This window comes from Tamandua tetradactyla, chromosome 2, assembly GCF_023851605.1.
Source record: "Tamandua tetradactyla isolate mTamTet1 chromosome 2, mTamTet1.pri, whole genome shotgun sequence".
Taxonomy (NCBI): Eukaryota; Metazoa; Chordata; class Mammalia; order Pilosa; family Myrmecophagidae; genus Tamandua; species Tamandua tetradactyla.
Genome location: NC_135328.1, coordinates 134503626 through 134526802, shown reverse-complemented (window position 1 = coordinate 134526802; position 23177 = coordinate 134503626). Strand labels below are relative to the sequence as shown.

Sequence of the window (23177 nt, the reverse complement as noted above, 5' to 3'; positions counted from 1 at the left end):
TTTAAATTCTATGATGGAACATATTGATGACAGGGAGTAATTTAAGATATAGATGATAATTTCCTCATAATCATATGCAATTACTGGTGTTGTAGGAAATTACAGAATTAGACATGAATTATGGATTAAAATCATAGCTGAGATTAAAGATAATGCCTTGCCACTTTATAGGAGAGATGAGACTAACAACACATGCCAGTCTAGAAATACTTTCAATTTTAATGGTCAAAATAATCTATTTTCAAAGTTAGCTATAATACTTGTGAAACACTTTCAACAATCTACTTAATGTCAGAAGGGCAAGACTGGTGAGTCAAGGGTCATGTCAAAAGTTTAAAAATATTGGGCAAAAGATACAGAATTGACCTGCAAGACCTGCTAAGATTGCCTGAAATTTGGGGGGAAATGCCCCAAATAGCATGGTGTCATAGCCTCAGATACAGCACAATACTTATTATGTACCCTGGTAGAACTGTTTCTTAAGGGAAACCTGGTATTTTAAGCCAGTATGACCTCTCTCTTCAGGAACAATAGTTTCTATGGGACCTTAACATAGCTCTAGCTTAGAAACATTTAATATGCCATTTTTGAACTCACAATAATTAGTAGCTGGGACAAGGACATTTAACTCTGAGACATACCTGAAATAGCCAGGCTTCCAGACATAAACGGATTTTAAGGTTCATGGGGCCTTGAGGCTGGGATTGGATATAATGATCCCTGATGCCAAATGTTTTGGATATTTACAGAGCACAGAATAAATTCAATCACCACTTATAAATAATCTATGTATCCCAGAAGTTTTAGTATCCTAGCTTCTAAAGCAAATACCATACAATGGGATGAATTAAACAATATAATTGTATTGGTACATGGTTTTGAAGTTAAAAGACTCTCTTTATCCTGGGGTGCATTAAAATTCAGCTTGCAAATGCTTCCATGGCTTCTCCTCCTCTGTAAAATTTCCCTTGCTTTTAAGAACTTTAACTGTACTGGGTGTTCTAGTTTGCTAGCTGTTGGAATGCAATATACCAGAAACAGAATGGATATTAAAAAGGGGAATTTAATAAGTTGCTAGCTTACAGTTCTAAGGCTGAGAAAATGCCCCAATTAAAACAAATCTATAGAATTGTCCAATCTAAGGCATCCAGGGAGAGAGATACCTTGGTGAACACAGTCACAGTTCTCTCTCAGCTGGAAGGGCACATGGTGAACATGATCAGGGTTTCTCTCTCATCTGGAAAGGCATGTGGTGAATAGGGCCATCATCTGCTAGTTTTCTCTCCTGGTTTCCTTTCACAAAGCTCCCTGGGAGGCATTTTCCTTCTTCATCTCCAAAGGTCACTGGCTGATGGACTCTGCTTCTTGTAGCTATGTCATTTGCTCTGCTCTCTCTGAATCTCTTATTCTTCAAAATGTTCCCTCTTTTATAAGACTTTAGAAACTAATCAAGACCCACCAGAATGGGTGGAGACATGTTGTCACCTAATTCATCTTAACAACCACTCTTGATTAAATCACATCTCCAAGGAGATGATCTAATTACAGATTCAAGCATGCAGTATTGAATAGGGATTATTCTGTCTTAACAAAATGAGATTTTGATTAAAACATGGCTTTTCTAGGAGACATACATCCTTTCAAACCAGCACACTGGGCTAAGGCATACCCTCACTCAGTTCGGTCACACCTTACTAATAGATCTCAAAGTTCATATTTTCAAAAGGTTCATACCCACAGGAACAGGACTGAGGCCTGATACCTGATGATTTCGAGTTCACTGTCTGGGAGAACACTATATTATTAGTAGTAAATACTTTAATAAATACAGAGGTATTGGTGAGCTTTGATAGGTACCAACATAGACTTGAATAGTCAACGAAGGCTTCTAAATTACTGATCCCTTAGCCAGGCTGAAATAAGGCCATGCTGGATACTGCTGCAAGGCACTCCAAGAATAGGAGACTGCACGGGGAAGTCATAATGCAATATAGAGGTAGGAATCTCCCATTTACATCACACAACCTAAGGCAATGAGATTAAAAACATGTTACATATATACAGTACACTCCACATAACAGTAGCAGAATACACATTCTTTTCATGTGCACATGGAATATTCTCCTAGGGAAGCTATACGTCTGGTCATTTAACAAAACCAAAATGTTTTACAAGGTTAAAGTCAGACAAAGTATCTTCTCCAATGAGAAAATATGAACATAAAAGTCATAACTGAAGGAAAGTCGGGAAATTCACACATATGTGGAAAATAAACAATACAATTCTAAGAAACCAGTGGGTCATAAAAGTAAATCACAACAGAAATCAGCAAATATTTTGAGATGAATCAAAACCATAATAAAACATCACAAAACATGGTATGAAATGATAGGAGGGCTTGGAGAAAAATGTATAGATGGAAACACCTACTTTTATAAAGAGGAAAAAGCTTCAATCCATAACTTAAAACCTAACTCTACATATTAAGTAACTATAAAAAGAATAGCAAGCTAAACCCTAAATTATGAGAAGGAAGGAAATAATAAGGATTAAAGTGGACACACTGATGGAACAGGGAATCAGAAAGGGAGAAAACAACAGACAAAAATAACAAAGCCCAAAACTGTAAAAAGATCTAAAAAATTTCCAAACCTTTAGCTAGAGTGACAAGGAAAAAAGAAAATAAGAATAACTAAAACCAAAAATGAAACTGTGGCCATTATTACTGACTATACACATTAAAGTACCATAAGATGATACTATGTAAAACTGATCACCAACAAATTTGATAACTGAGCTGAGATGGGAACACTCCTGGTGTTGACTCAAGAAGAAACAGAGTATTTTAACAGAACTGAAAACTTCCAAACAAACAAAAGTAGAGGACAAGATGACTTCACTGTTGAAATCTATGAAATATTTAAAGATTTATCACCAATTCTTTTCAAACTCTTCTAAGTATCAAAAGATAAGGGAATACTTCCTAACTAACCCTGTGAATCCAGCATTGTGCTTTTATGAACACCATACAGAGGCATTAAAATGGTAATAATTCTTTGTGAATATAGATTTTAAAAATCCTCAACAAAATACTATTAAACCAAGTCTAGAAGAATGTTAGCAGAGCCACATGTTATGACCAAGTGGGACTTAGCTTAAGAATTCAAGGGATGTGTCAATATATAAAAATCAACCAATATAATACTCCATATTAATAGACTCAAAAAATAAGATAATCTAATTTGATGCAGAAAAAAAGAACATCTGATGAAACCCAACATTTTTCATGATAAAAACAAATGCAACAGGACGTGAAAGGAACTTCTTATTAAAAAGGATTCATGAAAATCCACAGCTAGTGTTATAAACAATGGGGAAAGTCTGAAAGCTTTCCTCCTATGGTCAGAAAGAGTAAAAATGCTTGCTCTCATTTTCTGCTATTAAACATTATACTCTTCTCGACAGAGAAATTTGTCTCTAAAAAGAAATAAAAGGCATGCAAATTGGAAAGGAAGAAGTAAAATCACCTCTTATGAGATGACATAATCTTATATAGAATTTTATAGAACGCATGCACACATACATATTCACAGTTACACTCATGCACACACAAACACCCTAACAGAGCTAATAAATGACAGCAGTACAGTTGCAGAGTACAAGTTTAATGTGCATAAATCAGCTGTATTTCTACACACAAATTACAAGTTTAACTTGCATTAATCGTTACTTTTATGCATAATTTGTAATCCTCATAATTTCCAAAAAAGGAAATTAAGGGGAAAAATTTCACAGTGTTATCAAAAATATAAAAATTCCTAGGAACAAATTCAATTGAAGAATGCAATTATATACTGCTATCTATAATATCTGGATCAAAGAAACTAAAGAGTATCTAAATAAATGGAAATAAATTGCATTTCATGGACTGGGAGATTTAATACCATTCAAGTGGCAATACTTCTCCAAATGATTTAGAGATACACTGTAATACCTATAAAATCCCAAAGGCCATTTTAAAAAATGTAAAAGTTGACTCTTGAAATCATATAGAATTACAAGAGATGTAGAATAGTTAATATAACGTTGCAAAAGGAGAACAGAATTGGAGGATGACCAATTCCCTATTTCCAAGCATATTACAAATCTACTTTAATCAAAATATAGTCAGACTTTTCTCATTAGATTTAGTTTATATTAGTGAGATGATGCAATGTTTACCCTTTCATTTCTAGCTTATCTTGCTCATTATAATGACCTCAATGTTCATTCCCATAGTTGTATGCCTCACAACTTCATTTATTTCTGTAGCCATTCAATATTCCTTGATTGTATACATCACAATTCATACTTTCCACTCCTCAGTTGCTGTACCCTGAGGCCACCTGTATCCACTGGAAATCATAAATAATGTTGTCATAAACACCAGTGAACAACTCTCTATTCACAACCCTACTTTCAGTTCTTCAAAGTAGGTATCTAATAATGGGGTTGCAGAGTCACATGGCAACCTTATACTTAGCCTCCTGTGAACCACCAAAGCATGCCAAGCCCCAACAGTATTTTTGAAAATGCTAAAGAATACCCTGGGCTCTATATAAGACTTCATAAAAGTTTTACTTAAGTTTATTTTTTCAGAAACTTAAATGACCCCAGATTGTTCCTAGACCAGGTAAGCCATGAAACTCAGAGCTACCAGTCTTTCCAAGTACATCAACAAGGTTCATTTCTCTGCCCAATAAGGTTGACTCCCTTTTCCAGTATGAAAAACTTAAAATGGTTACTGTCCAGATATTCCTGAAGATTAAAAGAATGATCAAATAAGATGGAGGAGGCATAATTGAGAAATCAGGATTCAACAAATGATTATGACTATGTCCACATTTGTGTTAGTTTGCAAGCTGACAGAACTGAAAGTTTTTAAAAAGGGGGATTAGTAAATTACAAGTTTACAGTTAGGAGCCTATAAAAATGTCCAAACTAAGGCATCTAGGAATAGATTTCTTAATTCAAGGAAGGCCAATGTATCAGGAACATCTTCATCAGCTGGGTAGGCATGTAACTGGCATCTGCCAGTTCCCTTGCTCCAGGGCTCCATTGCACTCAGCCTCTGTACCTGTTGGGGTTCCTCACTTTGCTTCTCCAAGGCTGGCTTTCATATCTTGGCTTCCCTTGGCTCTCACCAGGTTCTGGCTTGTTTAACATCTCATGGTGATGTCTGCTGGGCCACAAGCCCCTCCCACATCCATGTGTCTGTTCTCAAAGTGTTGGCATCTGTCAGCTCTGCTCTGAAATCTGTCAGCTCTGCCATTTCTGACTCTCTTCAAAATGTTTCCTCTTTTAAAGGATTCCAGTAAATTAATCAAATACTGGATGGGTGGGGTCACATCTCAGAGATAATTTAATCAAAAGTTTCCAACCTGCGGTATTGAATCAGGATTAAAAGAAATGGCTCCCACAGTTCTGAAAAGGACTGAAACATGGCTCTACTAGGGTACACAATAATTTCAAATTGGCACAGATTTTTCTTTTATTTTCTAATGCATTAGAATAGCCTGAAGGAAAGAACTGAAATTGTTAAACTGTAATCCAATAGCTCTGTTCCTTGATAATGATTGTATAACTATACAGCTTTTCTCACATGACCATGGGATTATAAAAGCCTTGTGATGGACACTCCCTGTACTTAATGTATGGGTAGATGAGTAATAAAATAAAGACATGCATGAAAAATAATAATAGATCAGGACCATAGGGAAAAATAGTCCTATGTAAACTATGGATAACAATTACAATACTACTTTAATACATTTTCAGCAACTGTAACAAATGCAACTACTGTCATAAAATAGTAGAATTATAAAAAGTGCTATCAATTGTATTATGTTTTCAATTGGTAAGGGGGTGATATACATGAATTCTGTATTTTATGCATGGTTGTTCTGTCAATCCACAACTTCTTTAATAAAAATGTTTTAAATAAAAATATATATATTGTGATACTATCATAAAGGTAAACATATAGACCAAGGGAATAGAACTGATAGTCCAGAAATAAATTCATGCATCTATGGTCAATTTTAAGCATGTCACTAAGATCCTGAACTCTGTAAGGAACAGTGACTTCACTAAATAGTGATGAAACAAATGGATATTCATGTACAAAGCATAAAGTGTACTTTCTATCTTATAATACTTACATAAAATTAAGTCATTTAGAGAGTAAAATGTAATTTTGAAACTATGACACTCAAAAGAAAATATAAAGGTATATCTTCAAGACTTCGGATTTGACTACTACTGCTTAGATATGACATTAAAAGCACTAGGACTAATTAAACATACAAAAATTAAAATCTCTTTTTCATCAAAGGACAATCTCAAGAAATTGAAAAGGCAACCTACTGAATGGAAGGAATTACTTGCAAATCATACAACTGACAAAGGCCAAACATCCAAACTACATTTTAAAAAGCTCTTTAAAAAATAATATAGTGATAAATGTGCAATAGATTTGAAAAGATCACTCTTCAAGGGAACATATGCAAATGGCCACAGGCACATGAAAAGATACTTAACATCTCTAGTCATAAGAGATAAGCAAATCAAAACCACAATGTGACCCACTTCACACCCAATAGTATAGCTATAATTTTTTGAAAATCTAAAATAACTGTTGGTGAGGTTGTGGAGAAAGTGGAACACTTTTACACTGTTGGGTGGGAATGTAAATTGGTGCCACCACTGTGGAAAATACTTCAGCTATTTCTTAATATGTTTTATACAGAATTAACAAATGATCCGGCAATTCTACTCCTTGATATATACACAAAACTGAAAGAACATATTCAATGAATTGTATGCAAATATTCACAGATGCACTATTCATGTATCCAACAGGTGAAAACAAACCAAATACCTATCCTCTAATGAATGAATTACCAAAATATATTATATGCATGTAGTGAAATACAGTTCAGACACAAAAAAGAATGAAGCAACCATATGATCTATTCGGACAAATCTCAAAAACAAAAGTGAGGGGTGCAAGGCTAGTTAAGTGGTAGAATTTTCACCTGCCATGCATGAGACCTGGGCTCAATTCCTGGCCCACGCACTTTCCAAACAAAGAAACAAACAAAAAAAATGAACAAACTATGCTGCAATAACAGGATACTCCATGGAAAAAGAATGAAATGTGACACTGCCATACACCATAAAAAAATAATAATAAGTGAAAGAAACCAGATTAAAAATGTCACATTTTATAAAGATTCCATTTACATGCAATAACCAGAATAGGTAAATCAATAGAGACAGAAAGAAGATTAATGGGTGACAGGTTGAAAGGAATGGGGATGGGCAGTGAGTTTTTATATGGGTATAAAGTTTCTTTGGGAGGGTTATGAAATTGCTCTGGAAATAAATAAAGCTGATGCAGTACACTGTGAAAGTACCAAACATGGATGAATATACCAGTTAAAATGGTCAAGTTTACGCTACATTAATTTCATCTTTAAAAAATATGCAGATAAGCCCAAACACAGTAATTGTATGAGATTTTATTCAAAGAAAACCAATTTTCTGCGGAATACAAAATACATTTATTCTGATGCTTAGATATGAATAGAAACAATAGTTCTAAATTTTAACAGGTATTTACTTCCTGTGCTGGTTTGAAAGGAAGTATGCCCCCTAGAAAAGCCATGTTTTAATCAAAATATCATTTCATAAAGGCAGAATAATGTCTATTCAATACTGTATGTTTGAAACTGCAATCAGATTATTTCCCTGGATAATGTGATTTAGCCAAGAGTGGTTGTTAAACTGGATTAAGGGATGGCATGTCTCCATCCATTTGGGTGGGTCTTGATTGGTTTATTGGAGTCTTATAAAAGAGGAAATATTTTGGAGAATGAAATTCAGAAAGAGCAGAGCAGAATGACATAGCCACAAGAAGCAGAATCCACCAGCCAGCGACCTTTGGAAATGAAGAAGGAAAATGCCTCCCAGAGAACTTCATGAAACAGGAACCCAGGAGAAGCTAGCAGATGATGCCGTGTTTGCCATATGCCTTTCCAGTTGAGAGAGGAACCCTAAGCCTGTTTGCCATGTGCTCTTCCAGCTAAGAGGAAAATGTTGAACATCGCTGGCCTTCTTGAACCAAGGTATTTTTCCCAAGATGCCTTAAATCGCACGTTTCTATAGACTTGTTTTGATTGGGACATTTTCTCAGCCTTGGAACTATAAACTAGCAACTCATTAAATTCCCCTTTTTAAAAGCCATTCCATTTCTGGTATATTGCATTCCAGCAGCTAGCAAACTAGAACACTTTCTAATGTTTGTTTCTTCATTTCAAAAATGACACAGTATTAGAGAAAAATTAAAAATGGCAAATTAAAAAAGATACACTTGAATTCCTCTCAAATACCCAATTCAATTGTGAATGAAAGGGAAACAAAATTATGTCTTTTACTGGTATGCACTGTAATTTTTATATAATTTTCTCTCATCAAAAGCAAGAATAAAATTGACATCCAATTTGGCTTCGGATGATTAATAACTTTTATAACCTGTTCTAAAGAGTTAATGACTTCTACCCTATCACTCCTATCCTCCAGTCTTCATCCAAGTAACCCCTTATTTTTTTATTTTTCTCATATCATTAGTCATATAAGAAATTCATATTTCTTCATCTTCCATGTATTTTTATTTCCAGATTTATTTCAGAGAATTCTAGCCATTTCTCCGTACAGAAAATATACTTGGTTCCCTGCTAAATCTCTAGCACCTGGAGTACTTCCCAGTACATGAAATATAGCCAGAAGGATTTATGAATAATAAAGAAATGAATGAATTTTCTAAGCTTCCCTTCACAAGGTCTTATATATCCATATGAGGGTTACAATTTTTAATTGTAATTCCAATCAAGATGAACAAGTGAGTGTCCCACAGAACGAAGCACTGACTGCATTTATTATATATATAATCAGGGTTAAATTCCAGTTTAAGGGCTGGAATACAGCCCTTAAAAGGTTTATTTACTGTTTTAAAGGAATAGAAAACCTAGGTTATATTCATCTTGAGAAGATGATGATGAACAGGGAAGAGCTTTGGGTGAGGAAGAAAGTCCTGCTTTCCATTTGAACCTTTCTCAGAACCTATATGACCTCACAGTCTTCCACTCTTTGAGTTTTGATGAGTTCTCTGAACAGTAAATATCAGCAGACCTCAATTGCTTCCACTTTTATATGTACTGAGTATACTCATACTTTTTTTTACATTAAACCGATACCTTAAATTTTATTGTGTCACCTTTTGCTTCACAAAACTCAATTACTATTTTTATTTGTGGGTCTTGTACTGGTTTGAATTTGTGGTGGACTCCAGAAAATCCAAGTCCTTTAATCCTCATTCAATATTGATGGCTGGGAGCATTTGACTGTTCCCATGGAGATGTGACTGACCCAACTATGGGTATTAAGTTTTGATTACAGGGAGATGTTACTCCACCAATTCCAGGTGGGCCCTGAGTAGCATTCTTTAAAAGAGGCAACATTTTGGGAGAGCTCTTTTTTAGAGCCACAACAGAGCCCACACAGTCAGATACCTTTGGAGATGCAGAAGGAAAATGCCCCCGAGAGAGCTTCATGAAACAGGAAGCCAGGAGAGAAAGCTAGTAGATGCCACCATGTTTACCATGTGCCTTTCCAGTTGAGAGAGAAACCCTGAATGTCATCAGCCTTCTTGAACCAAGGTATCTTTCCCTGGATGTCCTAGATTGGACATTTCTATAGACTTATTTTAATTTGGACATTTTCATGGACTTAAATCATGTAAACTTACAACTTAATAAATTCCCCCTTTTAAAAGCCATTCTGTTTCTGGTATATCACATTCTGGCACCTAGCAAATTAGAACAGCTCCTTTTCCCATTTTTCTCTTGAATCTATTTTATTGCTTTTACTCACCTCCTTGAAGATTCTAGGTATTTGCTTTTCAACATCGTAAGCAATGAATACTTGTAAGCCACATGTGGCTATTAAAGTCAAATGAATTAAATTCAATAAAAATTTAAAATTTTAGTTTTTCAATACCCCTACCTAAATTTAAACATCCACTAGCCACATGTGGCTTCTGTAATGGACTGTGAAGATACAGAACATTATCTTCATTACAAAAATTACACATTGTAATGAATTGTAATGAAATGTAATGAAGGCACATTGATGTTGACCTTTTGCATACTTCTTCTATTTATGATGATTTGTTTTTTGCTCCACACTATTCATTCTCTTCTGTCTTTTCTCAAATGACATTTTATTTCTTTTAACTTTTTAACGTAGAGGGTTAACATCATTAAGTTATTTACTTTAATAACTATAAGTATTTTTTTACAGCATAAGGCCAATAATTTTCCTGGGAATACTGGTTCAGCTTTGTCTCTTTGGAAATTTTATGCAATGTTTTCAATTATTATTTTTTTCCATATTGTGGATTTTAAAAACTTTTGCAAAGTTTATTTAGAGACATTTCACCTGTTAATTTTCAGTTCAATTTTTTTTGAACCATGGGTAGGCACCGGTAATTGAACCCAGGTCTCCAGCATGGCAGGGGAAAATTCTGACTGCTGAGCCACTGTTGCACCACCCAGTTCCTACATTTTATATATGCATATATATTTTTTTCATGGGCAGACACCAGGAATCAAACCTCAGTCTCTGGGCATGGCACATGAGAATTCTCCTACTGAGTCAGCACTGCCCTGTCTTCCTACATTATATTTTGTCTGTCACTATTTTATGGTTTTATTTTCTTTAGAATAGGAAATATTGGTTATCCCTTTAACATTTCTGAGATTTCCCTACATCTTATTTTACAAACCATTTGATTGCCAGTTTCATGATTTTTTTAAACTTAGACTTTCTGTCTGGGTTGTGATATTTTCATACAAGGGCATTTGTTGAATAATTGGAGAATTCATTCTACTTTCTTTCTTTGAGAAAGCAGAAAAGGCTTTTATTTTCAAAACAAGTAAGAGACATAAGCATAACAAATGATAAATAATTAGGCCTGAGATGAAGACCTCATGCTAAGCCCATGTCAGCAAACCAAAGTTTAACTAAATTTCAGTCTCTTAAAAATGTTCCTGCTCCCAGAAACCAAAACCTGAGAACAACTAATCTTTATTCCTTAAAGGATTATTTGCAAAAAGAAATTAAAGCTCATGGCATTTGTGGCTTCCCAGCTGACAGAGAAATCCCAGATACATTTGCCCTCTCTTTGATATCTGTATCTCTGGATGCCTTAGTTTGGATATATTTAAAGCCTCAGAGCTGTAAATTAGTAACTTAATAAATTCCCTTTATAAAAGCCATTCCATTTCTGGTATTTTACGTTCCAGTGGAATTAGCAAACTAAAACCATTTTGGTACCAGAAAAGTGGGGTACTTCATTTTGCAAATATCAAATATGGTGGAATGGCTTTTTATGTGGATAAAGGGAAGATTCTGGAATAATTGTGAGGTGGTGAAAAGGAAAGGCCTGACTTGCTTTGAAGGGACTGTTGGTAGAAATGTAGACTCAAAAGATACCTCTGATGAGGTTTTAAACTAAAGTGATGAGTGTATCATTGCAAACTGGAAAGAAGACAACCCTTGTTTTAAGTGTTCTGGTTCTGGATGGAAGGTAGAGTTTGAAAGCAATGGGCTGGGATACTTAGCTGGAGAGATTTCTAAATGAAATGTGGAAAATGCAGCCTGGCTGCTCCCTAGAGCTTATAGTAGAAATGTACAAGGAAGAAAATAAGAACTGAACTCTTGGGTAAAACAAAATCAGAAATTGATGGTGTAGAAAGTTATTGGCTTCCAGAAAGGGGTACCAGAAAGCTAGTGCCCCAAGTAAGGATTTAATCAAGCATAGAACTAGTCAGCCATATCCAGAAAAACCAGGATGGGAGATGGAGTTGTTCAGAAATGATTTGTGGAAAGTCATAACATTTCATGGCTTTGATTTCTTTGAAATCAAAGAAATGGAAATTATTTTTCCATTTGGAAATTATTTTTTTCATGAAATCTGTATAAATGGAACTACTGCTAGACTGAACTAAAAGGATCACACATTAAGGAAAAATTTCTTCAAAGGCAGAAGCATGGAAGTGAATGTCTGAAGCCAAGAAATATTTGGCCAAGAGAGTGGACCAACCCATCCACGTGAAAAGGCTGAGTATGCCCCAGAAGCAGAGGGCAGGGCATCTGCTTCATTGCTAAGGAAGAGCTTTGGTGCCCCAGGTCTTGGAGAAAGTGGAGCGCATAAACTGGGGGTTTATGGGAGCCTGGCAGCTGCCCCCTTGTTCTGGAGGCATTGAGTGTATGCCCTGTATAAGGAAGAAAGTCCAGGTGCTGCCCTGATGCTTGGAGATGGTAGAGCTGAGAGAAATGTGGTATCTCCAATTATCCTCAGTGTTGCAACTCTTACACCAGCATTGGGAAAGAACAAGACTGCTGCATAAGCCCTTAGAGAAGATGGAACTGCCACTCTCTCAAGCCCCAAGAGTAAGTGACTCCCAGACTTTGAAATCAAACGGAGTCTGATTTTGGAACTGTTTGGGACATTTGACCCATTTTCCCCCTATGGCAAAGGGAATGTATATCCTATGATTATCCTTCACTTGTATATTGGAAGCAGATAACTTGTTATGAGTTTCACAGGTGAATAGCCAGAGAATTTTCCTTAGGAAAGACCATGCTTGTAAGTGATTTTTGATGAGATTTTATACTGTTTTTCACTTGTTGTGGTATTTGCATAGTTACTGAAATGGCTTAAGTCTTTTGTGATATTGTGATGGAATGAATCTATTTTGTATATGGAAAGGATATATCTCTTGGGGACCCAGAGAGTGGAATGTGCTAGTCTGAAACGACTATATACCTGAGAAAAACCATATCGTGTAATCATGATTCAATATTGCAGGGTGGGACCTCTTGATTAGGTTGTTTCCATGGAGAATGGGACACACCCAACTGTGGGTGTGTGAGTTATCATTTAGATTACATCCAGGAGGATGCAACCCACTCAACTGTGGGAGGGACCTTTTGATTAGGAGGAAATGTGACTTTGCCCCATTCAAGGTGGGTCTTAAAAATTAAAAAAATAAAAAATAAAAAAACAAACAAGGTGAGATTGGTTTAAATGGAGTCTTTAAAAGCTCTCATGGAAAAATAAAGCACCTCAGAGCCATCATAGACACCAGAGATGCTTAGGATGCACTTAGACCAAAGCCCAGCAGACATCACCATGTGTCTTCCTATGATGTGCTAAGCAACCCAAAACTGAGAGTTTTGCCCTGGAGATCCTAACTGAGGGCACACAGATGTCTTGAGAGGAAGCCACTGGAATCAGAAGTACAAAATGATGAACCAGGATCAAGGACCTCAGACACCAGCCACGTGCCCTCCCAGCTGTCAGAGAAATCCTGGACACCATTCACCTTCTCTTCAGAATCAAAGTATCCTTATCTGGATGCCTTAATTAGGATATTTTTAAGGCCGTAGGATTGCAAACCTATAACTTAATAAATCCCCTGGGTTGGTTTGGTAGCTGCCAGAATGTGATTTATGAGAAGCAGAATGGCTTTTAAAAAGGGGAATTTAACAGTTACAAGTTTACAGTTCTAAGGAAGTGGAAGAATCCAAAATAAGGCATGAACAAGAGATTGCCTTCACTCAAGAAGGGCCAACTGGACTGGAACATCTCTGTGAGCTGGGAAATCACATGGATACCATCTGCTGGTCCCTTGCTCCTGGGATCTGTTGCTTTCAGTCTCTGTCCATGTGCAAGTTTCTCATTTTGCTTCTTTGGGGCTGGATTTCATTTCTTGGCTTCCCTTGTCTATCTCCAGGTTCTAGCTTGCTTAACATATCTCATGGTGACATGTGCTGGGCTCCAAAGCACCTCCAAACATCTATGTGTCTGTTCTCTGAAGCCACTGTTCTCCAAGCAACTACATCTGCTCTCTCTATAGGCTCCAAGGCTTCTGTAATTTCTGTCAGCTCTCTCTCCAAAATGTTTCCTCTTTCAAAGGATTCCAGTTAATTAGCCAAGACCCACCTGGAATAGGTGGAGTCGCATCTCCTTCTAATCAAGGGTCACATCCACAATTGGGCATACCACATCTCAGCAGAGATCATTTAATCAATTTACAACCCTACAGTGCTGAATTGGGATTAAAGGAAATGGCTGCTCCCACAAGCTTGGATCAAGATTAAAATATGGCTTTTCTGGGGTACATAATACTTTCAAACCAGCATATCCCTTCTATAAAAGCCATTCCATTTCTAGTATTTTGCATTTTAGCAGGATTAGCGAACTAAAATAGCATTTACATGTTTTCATGTCTAAGAACAAATCTTTTTTTAACTGAACATTATAAGCTCTCTGGTCTGTAGTTGGTCTGTTATAAGTTTTCTTACCTCTGTATGGTATTATCAAATTAACTGATAAAACCCCTTAAAAAAGCTCTATTCAAACTGACTTAAAGATAAGTAACTGTGTTAGGTTTGGATGCCAACTTGGTCAAGTGATGATACCCTGGTGTATTAGTTAGGGTTCTCTAGAGAAACAATCAACAGGGAACACTTGCAAATATAAAATTTATGAAAGTGTCTCACGTGACCTTAGGAATGCAGAGTCCAAAATCCACAGGGCGGGCTGCGAAGCCAATGACTCCAATGGATGGCCTGGATGAACTCCACAGGAGAGGCTCACCAGCCAAAGCAGGAATGAAACCTGTCTCCTCTGAGTCCTCCTTAAAAGGCTTCCCATGATTGGATTTAGCATCACTAATTGCAGAAGACACTCCCCTTTGACTGATTACAAATGGAATCAGCTGTGAATGTAGCTGACGTGATCATGACCTAATCCTATGAAATGTCCTCATTGCAACAGACAGGCCAGTGCTTGCCCAATCAGATGAACAGGTACCACAACTTGGCCAAGTTGACACCTGTCCCTAACCATGACACTTGGCATTATGTTGCTGTAGACTTAAGTCATCAGTATCTGAACTTCATCTATGGCTGATTACATTTGCAGTTGCCTAAGAGGGAAGCCTTCCACAGTGAATGAGGTTTCATTTAATTAGCCAGAGGCTTAAAAGAGAGGGATTAGAAGAGAGCTCAGCAGGTCAGCATACCTCATCTCAGCATCCCAGATATTTGGAGATGCAGTAAGGAATCACCGCAGGGAAAGACACTGGAACCCAGAAGCCAAGAGACAAGACCAGCAGACACTGCCATGTGCCTTCCCATGTAACAGAGAACCTAAGATGAAATCTAGCTACCTTTCCTCTGAAGAACTATAAATTTTTACCCAAATAAATCCCCTTATTAAAGGTCGATCCATCTCTGGTGTGTTGCATTCTGGCAGCTTTAGCAAATTAAAACAATAACACATGTAAAAATTAATCTTAATTAAGTTCCAGAAACTAAGGAAAGAAAACTTCTAATATTTCCCCCAATGAAAAAAGTATATTTATTGAACCAAATCCAAGTGTTTTGAAGAAAATTAAAAGTTTCCATATCTCAAATAAACCTTTGGCAAACAGAACTAATATTAGTTAAATAAAAAGTTATGTCTTTGGAATTATGAATATAAGTAAAAAATAACCATATAAATTTATCCTACTTGGGTATGTTCTTCCAATTTTTATATAAGATTACTGATAAAATAAACTAGCACTATACCTTTAAGATGATGAACAATGTAAATTTGTATATAAAGAGTACTCATGCTTTGAAGGACATTAAGTTGAAGAGGTTCCAAGGTAGTCTGATAACTTTATGTAAGGTATGCAAGATGTGCTTTGTTAAAAGAAAGTATTTTGCCTTAAAGTTAAATAATTGGTAACCCCCCAAAAGTATGTTCTTTCTAAATGTAAAGTACATTCATTCCATAACAATATCAGAAAACCAAAAACCATTTCAGTAATAATACAAATAAAATGCAAAGTCAGAAACAGTACAAAATCTCATCAAAGTCAGCTACAGGCATGGTCTGTCTTAAGGCAAAATTATACTCTGGCCCTGGATATGTAAAACTCAGAACTTACAAAACTTATTTTCTACCAACATACAAAGGAGGGACCATCATAGGATACATATTCCCATTTCCATAGGGAGGAACTGGAGGGAACACAGGAGTCACCAGACCCAAATAGTTTTAAAAACCTATGGGACAAACTCCATTAGATTTCAAGATCTGAGACTCACTTATCTTCAGGCTTTAGAAAGCAGCAGTCTCACTCTTTCCAAGGGCCTACACAGTGGTCCACCTCTCTCCAAATGTAACGTTGGGGGACATTGGGGAAACCAACTTTTTCTTGGCTTCAACCTCTCCAAGCATTGGGCTGCAACTGTGCTCTCTGCCATCTCTGGAACACATGCTCAACCCCACCATGTCTTGGCAGCCAGGCTCTCCCCAAACCCCAAGAAATGTGCTTCACCCTCTCCAAGGCCTGAGATGGCATGACTCTTCTACTGCAATGGTAGAAGGCCAATCCTATGCCTTTGGGGCAAACTTACCCTTTCCACATGCTTGGGTGGGTCTGCTCTCCTGGCCCATGGTTTCTTGACTTCAGACCTCAGCCTCATACTGTATGAGACCAAAGGAAGAGAGCTTTATTTTATTCAAAACCCAAATTTTCTGTAGCACTCACTTTAATGCAAGAAGTCTGGATAGTTCATTTAAACATCCCCAACACATAGCACCCAAAGTGGGAATGAAGGCTCATAATTCTGTGTAACTTAATGTAATTCCTGGGTATAACCGAGAGCATATAGGGTAGATAATTAAAAAGTTCTGGCAAGGTCCCTTGAGAGACTGGAAAAAATATATGGAACTATTAATATTTCCCACCTGGGAAACCCCTGATACTCTTTCAAACATTAAAGGTTCCCATGTTAAAAGCCCAAACACTGAAACTTGAGGCTTGCTCTTATAAAACTTATTTCAGTAGCAGAGAAGCTAAGTCTACCTATAATTATGCATAAAAATTACTTCCAGAGAAACTCTTTTGTGCTCAAATGTGGCTTCTCTTTCTCTAACCCAACTCTGCAAGTAAAATCATTATTGTCTTCCCTACACGGGACATGACATCCAGTGATATGAATCTCCCTGATAATGTGGGCCATGACTCCCAGGGATGTGCCTGGCCCTGACGCCATGGGGATCAACAATGCCTTCATGACCAAAAGGGGCAAAAAAAATCTGAAAAATGTGAAAATGCCTGATCATAATTGCCAGCTCTTATTTTCTTCTATACCTTAGTCCCACTCCTGGTACCAAGCTGTATTAGAGTTCTCAAGGGAAACAGAACAAATAGGAGATTATAGGAGATATCTGTAAATATGAGATCTTATAAATGTGTGTCATACAACTGTGGGGATGCACAAGTCCAAATTCCACAGTGCAGGCTTCAAACTGACAACTCCAATGAAAATCTAGAATGAATCCCCCAGGAGACTGGTTGACAGAAAAGGAGAGAGAGAATCTCTTCTGATGTCCCTTTTAAAGCCTCCAGCTGATTAGATTATATATCTCTAATTGTGGAAGGCACTCCTCTTGGCCAACTGCAGATGTAATTAGCTATAGATACAATCAACATGCTAATGATTAATAAACCAGCCTTCTGGTCTATTAACCAGCTATGAAATGTCCTTGAAGTAATGGCTAGTCCAGTGCTTGCTTGACAAGACAAATGGGCTCCATTACCTGGCCAAGTTGACACATGAACTCAACCATAACAGTATTCCCCCCTTGTCATCTTGGCAGCTCTACATATCACATTAAACCATATTTACTCTCTAAAGAGAACAGAATAACAGATGTATGTTTCACCTAACAATACTCAACTGTCATGCATGCAAACAGAAAAACAGTAAATCTCTCTGGAATAAGGTGCAAATCCTTGGATAACATTCACTCTTACGCTTGATAGTCTATATCTTAAATACTATGACATGAACAATACAACTTATGCCATGTAACTCAAGGCTCATCCAGGGAAAAAGCTCCTGTACCAACCAATAGGATTTTGTTTAAACTTCCTTGTTCTGTCTGTATAACCCTCCCTATTGTTCCTCAGACCTCCCCTACATTTTATGGACTGGACATAAACCAAATCATGAATCACTTAATGAAGCTCCAAGATTCAAGCATTAATTTCTTCATATATATTTTTTGGTCTGTTGACACAGAGAAGAGACAAATTAATACTTGTTCTGATCATTCTGGACTTCCTGATCTCTCCATGGAAAGATCAACTCTTATGCAGACAAGATAATACCCAAAACATAAAATAGCAAGAATCTGAGACATATTTCAAGACAATGATTGAATAGGTTCACAGTGAAGAGAAATAAAAAGGCAGTCTCCCTCTTTCTTTCATGTGTAAGTTATGTATGTTTATAAGGATATGAGGCTTATTTAGAGAAAAATGCTTTCATATAGCAAAATCTTAATGTGTTCCATGGCCCAGAAAAAAAGTTTCTAGTCTTCTGGAGCTGTGCAAGGAAATAAAAACATAATGACACTAGTGTCACACAAATTTCAAGACAATAATCTAACTATGGTAACCATCTACTTTACTTCAGAGAAGTTTAATATTTTGTTTATACCAACCAGTACATTGAATTTTTTCCCTCATTAAAGTTTTCAAAAAAATTAGAGTTAAATTAATATCATTTTCAAGGGCAAGAAATGATATGCAAGACTACTGTTTACTCTGTGTGACTCATAAAACACAAGCAACCCTCCAAAAGCACCAGCCCAAGAAGTAATGCAAGAGGCACTGGATGCAGGGCACAGTGACTCATTAGGAGTAACACAAAGAGTGCAGTTGCAACACAGGTAGACAGAAATTCCTGATATTCTCTTAAGTATTAGGGACTCCCAATTTAAGCCAATCCTAGAGCTTGAGGCTTCGCCTTAGGACAATTATTTCTGTAAGGATGATGTTAAGCCTACTTATAATTATGCCTAAGAGTACCCCCAAAGAAACTCTATTGCTACTCAGATGGGTTCTCTCTCTCTAAGCCAAACTCTGTGAATAAACACACTATGCTAACCTCTATGTGGGACATGACTCCTAGGGGTACAAATCTCCCTAGCAATAGGGGAAAAAAACCTGGCCCTGGCATCCTGTGACTGACACTGCCTTCTTGGACTAAAAGGGGAAAAAGAAATGAAGTAAAGTATCAGTGGATAAGAGATTTCAAATAGAGTTGAGATGGTCATTCTGGTAGTTACTCTTATGCAACTTCTGCCAGATATTAAAATGGCCACAGTATGCCAAGCCCCAACTAACAGTACTCTGGAAAACCCTAAAGAATACCCAGGGTACTCTTTACTTATTTACTTATTAAGTATATATTTTTCAGAAATTTAAAGCCTCCAGAATGCTCCTATGCCAGATAAGATCAGAAACACAGAAGTTATCAGTCTCTCCAAGAACATCATACAGATTCAGTTCTTTACCCATAATATCAATAACCCCTGTCAGCATGAAGAAGTTGGAATGAAAACTGCCCAGATAGCCCTGAAGATTGAGAGAAGGATCAAATGAGAGGGGAGATGTATAAGTGAGAAATTAACAAATGATTATGACTTCTGAATCATTGTATGTATATATATTTTGTTCCTAGTGTATTATAACAGTCAGAAAGAAATACATGAAATTACTAAACTGTAACCCAGTACCCTTGATCTATGATAATGACTGCCTATAGTTGTTATCATGTGATTCTAAAAACCTTGTGATTGTCAACCTCTCTATTCAGTGTATGGTTAGATAAGTAATAAAATGATGCTTATAAGGCATGAAAAAAACAGAATGATATAAGGATACTATACTGAACAATGGAATAGAATTGAGAGTTCAGAAATAGACCTTCTTATCTATGGCAGTAGTAGTGTGGAGCTGTTATATAACACAGAAAATGCCATGTTCTTTTAACCCATTCCAGTGGATGCAGAGGTATTGTGGCTTGGATATTTGGTCAGATTATTTCAATTGACACATGACCCATGTCATTCAAGGTTAGTTTTAATTTCTTTCCTAGAGTCCTTTAAGGGGGGGGTACAAGACAGAAAAGGACCAGAAAGCCCAAAGAGGCTGAGAGATAATATTAAGGGAAACTCATAAAGAGAACAGCTCTGGGGAAAACAAGGGAGGACTCACAGAGTGGCCCACTGGAACCAGAAGCTAAAACAATGAAACCTGGAATTGAAGAGCTAGCAGGCACCAGTAATATATATGCCTTCCAACATGACAGACGTATCCTCGATGCCAGCAACCTGTCTTCATAGTCATAGTATAATCCTGTTAATGCCTTAATTACAACATTTTCAGGAATTTATAAATGAAAAGTGAGAACTATAAATCCCATTGTAAAAGCCAATCCATTTCTATTGTATTGCATTCTGGAAGCTCTAGCAGACTGAAACAATGGCCAATGGATTTTCGACTAGGCAGTGAAGTTCACTCAAGTGGGGCAGCCTCTTTAACAAATGGTGCTAGGAGAATTGGATATTCATACTCAAAAGGATGAAAGACGATCCCTATCTCATACCTTACACAAAAATTAACTCCAAATGGATCAAAGAGGTTAAATATTACAGTTCAGACCATAAAATTCTCAGAAGAAAATGTAGGGAAAAATCTTAAAGATACTGTGATAGGAGATGGTTTCTTGAACCTTACACCCAAAGCGCAAGCAATGAACAAAGTGAAAGATAAATGGGCTCTGCTCAAAATTGAATACTTCTGTGCAAAGGAGTTTGTCAAGAAAGCAAAAAAACAGTTTATTCACTGGGGGGGAATATTTGTAAACCACATAAAATCACATAGAACACGAGAGAGAATGTTCCTAATTTTCTTAATACACACCATTTTCCTGAACTCTTAACACACTATTATTATTAGAACAGCAGCATCTTTACAAGTTGGTTTTCACTGACTTAAAATAACAATTTATAACTTTTACGTGGCATTCACGAGGAGGTACTGCCAGCGAACTCCCGCCCCGCCCCCTCCTCCACCTTCCTCCAAGCCCCTGCGATGCCCGGGTGGCGGCCACCGTGCTCCTGGGGGCCTTTCCACCCAAAAGGCGGGCCAGCGACCAGCTCCGCTCACTGAGGGGAGGCCTCCCCGAAAGGCGGACTCACTTACCAGAGCTATGACCACCCTCCCGATCTTCAGTCCATCGCGGCTGCCTCACGAACTGCCCGACGCTCCTCTTTCTGCATTCTCGAATTATCTGGGCGTTGACTGACGCGCCTAAAACAGTGGAACTCTCGCGATATTAGGCCTTTCTTCCGGCGGCGCGAAGTCAGAAGGCGTGTACTTCCGATGTCATGGTGTCCTGCACTCGCTCACCAGGGAGGCCTGGAGAATCAGAATTAAATGTTGAGTACTGTTTTTAAAACGTGACCTGAGCTCTTAATTTTAGAAATGTTTAGAAAGTAATCATCATTTTGAAAGCTTTTATTTTTGAGAGACAGAGAGAGAGAATCTGTGACAAACATTTTGTAGCAGATGTTTTTCTTTTAATTCTCTATATAGAGACCCACTTCTGGCTACGCTAGAAATGTAGCTAGGATTGCAAGTTTTACAGAGCATCTCTCCCCGTTTCAATCTGGCCACCTCCTCTTTTGATTGGACAACCCAAGTATATTTAGTCACAGCAGTTAGCAGCATGGACTGATACCTTGTTTTCAACTAAAAAGATACATTAGCCAAGTTTTGTGATTTGGGATTAATAAATACGGTCCTTGAAATCAGTGAACTCTGTTATGAATTGGGAAATGTGGCAGTCTACCCAGTCTGTATTTTATATGCCTGCTTGGGGAAGCATTGCTGTTACGTAGGAGAAAATATGTGGCTTTTAGTAGCTGTGTACAGGGAATCTATTGGATTGAATGTGCCATGTGAATGAAGTTTACCTTAAGTTTATTTTCTAGGAAATGTTTCTTCAGTTCAACTGAACATGTGTAGTGTGTCAGATATACCACTAATGCTAGACTCTTGCCACCTAGGTTTGTCTTAAGTATGAATTAGAATGTTTATGTATATTTCATTTATTTTGGTGTATAAAAGTAAATGATGTCTAAAAGAGAGAAAGCCAAAAAGAAAAAAGTAAATGATGTCGACAGTTACAGAACATAGCATGTTGCTGCATAGTTAAGTATAAAAACACATTTGCACATATTTATAGATGCTGTTCTGAACCCTGAATTGTATCACATCTTAGTGTTGTCAGATGTTCAAAGAAACATGAAAATATGTCATTTGGGTTTAAGTATTTAAACTTTTGATTGCTTATATTTTTCACAAATTTGAAGTAGTTTTGGATCTAAATAGTTCATACACTTTGGGAAAGTTTGTAACTGCAGGGACTTAAGATTTGACAAAACAGCATTTTGTTGCCCTATTAAAATATCTTTTGTAGTTTTATTTTGAGTTAATATTTATTTGCCTAAGCTAAATCTTATGCCTAAATGATGGCTCTTTAAAACTCTGATGCTATTATAGCTCTTAGTCTTTAGGTGAACCAAAGATGTAAAATTATATATAGAAGTTTTTATATAGTGATTCTGTTTTCAACTTTTCAAAAATCACTAACTGACCAAATCTACTTTGGGTATAGTAGAGCTATATCTCAAAATCATTGAACATGGAAATTAGCACAGGGTGATACCATATGCCTAAGTTTTCCTTCTTTAAAATATACAAATTATTTTTAATTTTACTTTGAAAGAAGTGATCTATGTAATGTGGAGGGTTACAAGTTTTCTGACATATTATGATACAGTTTTAATGTATCAAATTGCCCTTTTTATGAAGCAAGGGAAAGTTAATATTGTATAGGATCTTAAATAATTCAGTTTTATTCTTGTTTTTTCTAAATAAAAAGAACAAGAAAAAAGCAAAACATAGAAAACAAACAAACAAAAAGAAATAAGAACAAAAGAATTCAGTTTTATTAATTATTATCCATTTTTCAGAGCCATACTTTCATGGATAAGAAACTTCTAGTGAAAAGGGAAATTATCAGCCATTACTATATAAATCTCTTATGAAATCTATTCATTTGAAAATAATACCAAGTGTGTATATTTA

The 23177-nt window shown here is 36.7% G+C and overlaps 1 protein-coding gene and 1 long non-coding RNA gene across 29 annotated transcripts in view; one reads left to right on the top strand and one right to left on the bottom strand.

The window, feature by feature from the left end:
• The window catches only part of LOC143673950 (uncharacterized), a 115073-nt gene extending 93525 nt beyond the window's left edge, over positions 1-21548 (bottom strand). The window contains exons 1-2 of one of the 7 annotated variants that reach the window (XR_013170778.1): positions 21228-21548; positions 16582-16651 (exon numbers count right to left, since the gene is read on the bottom strand). This is a non-coding gene — a long non-coding RNA (uncharacterized LOC143673950). The remainder of the gene's footprint in view (positions 1-16581; positions 16652-21227) is intronic. The other 6 variants (XR_013170780.1, XR_013170779.1, XR_013170781.1 and 3 more) reach the window with 6 other exon arrangements.
• Positions 21358-23177, top strand: part of LOC143673947 (uncharacterized) — a 405211-nt gene continuing 403391 nt past the window's right edge. For all 22 annotated transcript variants that reach the window (XR_013170773.1, XM_077149097.1, XM_077149104.1 and 19 more), the window contains exon 1: positions 21358-21463. The gene's annotated coding sequence lies outside the window, so the exon portion shown is untranslated. The remainder of the gene's footprint in view (positions 21464-23177) is intronic.